The sequence below is a fragment of the Fistularia commersonii genome, chromosome 21 (assembly GCF_037954325.1).
Source record: "Fistularia commersonii isolate RoL2024-O1a breed Wild chromosome 21, RoL_Fcom_v1.0, whole genome shotgun sequence".
Classification (NCBI taxonomy): domain Eukaryota; kingdom Metazoa; phylum Chordata; class Actinopteri; order Syngnathiformes; family Fistulariidae; genus Fistularia; species Fistularia commersonii.
Genome location: NC_141304.1, coordinates 15,460,599 through 15,463,739, shown reverse-complemented (window position 1 = coordinate 15,463,739; position 3,141 = coordinate 15,460,599).

The following is a 3,141-nucleotide window of genomic DNA, read 5'->3' as shown; positions in this document are numbered from 1 at the left end:
CTTGTATTTGCAAGTGTTATTTGCAGTGCTTATGTCCTCTATTGTAAGTCGCTTTGGATAAAAGCGTCCGCCAAATGCAATGTAATGTAATGAACAAACAGATCACACGCAGACCCGTCGTAATGTACAAGTGTTTATTTTTGATTTGCAAAACATCTGACAAAAATAATATTACATAAACACCAATTTATAATAGAAAAAGAAGATCTTTGAGAGAGGAAAAAAAAAAAAAAGAGAGACAAAGATAAAATTGCAATTGCATTAGAATTTAGGTGACAAATGAGCCATAACGTGCTGACCTACACAGGCAGTGTATGGCTGATCGATTCATCAGTATGCATGTGTTACAAACATTACATATTAAGTGCTCTTTGTTGGTTTGGGCATTTCATTGAAAGTGGCATGATTTGGGTTCAAAATTCAGGGTTAGAATTCAATGCCAAATTCAAAACTACTCTATATAAAATATTTATATACAACATCCAATCTCACTCCTGGAGAGACCTCCGAATTCACGGGAAGCTCCCGAAGCAGCCGGGAGAGCTTCGCCCACGCCTTCCTCCCTGTTTTATTATTTTTACTCATTTTTTTTTAATGTTTTTTTTTTTAAAAGGGGTCATTTGGCACATGGCTCAGGACAGTTGTGACCATGGCAACCATGTTCCTCAGTATTCACTGATCAATAAAAAGAAGTCCTATTTCATTTCATTCAGTGTTTACCTGAAGCAGTTTTGACACGACTACAAAAACTTGATTTAGATTCCCGAAAGTGAGTAGTTGCTCTGTTTGGAAAAAAAAAAAAGAAAGAAAAAAAAAAAAAGGAAAAAAAAAAAAAAAAAAAAAAAAAAAAAAAAAGAGGATTTGAATGTTTTTGTTGTTGTTTTTCTCCATTAAGTGCCACTATGTTGCATAAGTTTTTAAAAGACGGGGCCTCCCGGTGAGGGAGGAGAGGGGAGGTTGAGGAAAGGGGAGGGACGACGTTTGGGACGGCGCCCCAAACCCCCCTTCGCTATGTAGTGTCGATAACACGCAACTTGTTGACGCTCAAGATTAAAAGCAGCATTGCATGGATACTGAATGTCACCGGTCCTGATTCCCCCCCGCTGAGCGAACGCTGGCGGGGAACGACGGGAGGCGAGGGAGCGGACTTTCTCGCAGAAGGAGAGCTGGAGACGCCGAGAGGGTGCGGTGGAAAATGGCGGAGGGTCGGGAGGGGGAGGATGGCGGACTAAAACGCTTGAAAATAATAAAAGAAAAACAAGCTGTCGGTACCGAGTGGAGCGCGAGCACACCTCTCTTCTCTCCTTCTGCGACAAAGTCCCTCGGGTTGTTCCTTCTTTCGGGCTGCACTGACTCCACAAAGTACGTCTCTGGCGTTTTGCCCCTCAGAACTTAAAGAGATTAAGTACAAATCAGCAATGTAGATATCAGCAACAACAAAAGGTATCCCATAAACAGCGCGAAAGGACAGCGTTGCAGAACGGTGTACGTTTTTGGAGCCATCGCAGCTTCTTTCTTAGCCAGTCTGGGCCCCGTTGGTCAGAGTGCAGGCACTATATTTAAAACACTCCTGGTATTTTGTGCGTTGAAAATAAAAAAATAAAATAAAAAATAAAAAAAAATCAAAATAAAATAAACAAAACAAAGGCAACGCTAAGTCTGAGAAGAAAATTGTACAAAAAGAAGAAAACAAACTATGAATGACTTCATTAGCTGGACTCTCCCAAATCTGTGAGATATCTCTGAGGTAATCATTGAAGTATGACTCATTAGACAGCAATAAATACCAACATGAATACAAATATTACAAAAGTAAAAACAGAGGCAAATGCTTAATGCTAAAGCAAAATCTGAGCTAAAAGAGGTAGGTTTTTTTAGGTAGATTATGGTGTACATCCATTGCGGACACTCCTTTTTGTAAGAACTACATTAAGTTGATTCCATTACAATCCCTGTCCTAAGAGGGAGAAACGGCGGCAGAGCCTGGAGGGCGTCTGCCCGGGAGATGGCCTGGGGCTTCCTGTGAATGATACCATAACGTTTTTATAGACAGGATTTGTAATGGCAACGGTTATACAAATAAAAAAATTAAAATAAACAGAAAAGAAAAGAAAAGAAAACTTCAAATATATTTAACAAGATAAACTGTAAAGCTTGCTGGTGATAGTGTACCATGAGTTGTTTATTGCAGGTATTGTTACTGTGTTACGGCGACGCCCGGCTCGCGCCGCGTCTCCGGCGTTTCGCCCGCGACCTCGGCCGTCGGCCGCCGATCACGTCTGCTCGTGATCGGCGGCGGGTCGGACGTGACGAGCGTCGGGGTGGGTTTTCATGACATCCACTCGGAGAGGGCGAGCGGCCGAGAGGACGGGGAGGCCGCTGCCCTTCGCTCCGGGTTCCCAAAATACACGCTTCACGTTCCAACGCTATCCGATACGTTCGCGGCCTATTTTTACACGATGGGGGGGACGCACCGAAATCCCCGCCAAGAACGTTGCGTCTCCTTGGCGGGGGATTCGTGGTTCTCGGGTATCTGAAGAACCACAATGCGGTCCACGAGCAGCTTTCCGCGGTGAAACCCGGCAGGGACCGTCCAGGGGAGCGACCGCTAACGGAACCGTACATGCGTGTTTCGTACGACGACAGCCGGCGGATGCGCGACCCCTTTGTCATCCGGGAGGTGCAGACATCAACACTGCATCTCCAAAAAGAACTACATCAACTCCGAAAGCCACCGCGGGAGGGGCTTTTCAAAACTTCAAACGTCAGCGTTCAAGAACTAAGCACAGCATTTTCCCCCGCCGACCCCAATCGTCCAATCCGACGAGCTCCGGGAAGCAAACCAAACTGGTTATGGTTACGCGAAGATCACAACGTCACAGTGACCGATCGTGGGAGTTGGAATTGAGCCACAGTGACAAAGAGAAGGGAACGCACCGATTAAAGCGACAACTGCCACGCAACGACACACACACACACACGAAAAGAACAACCTCGCGAGTGCGCGCTGGGGTCGTCGGCGTGCACGTGTCACAGGAAGCTCTGGGTGAGGCGCAGGAAGCTCGCGTCGCCGAATCACAACTGGACAGGAGACGGAGGAACGTTTCGGAGAGCGTAGGATCGTCCCACAACCCCGACGAC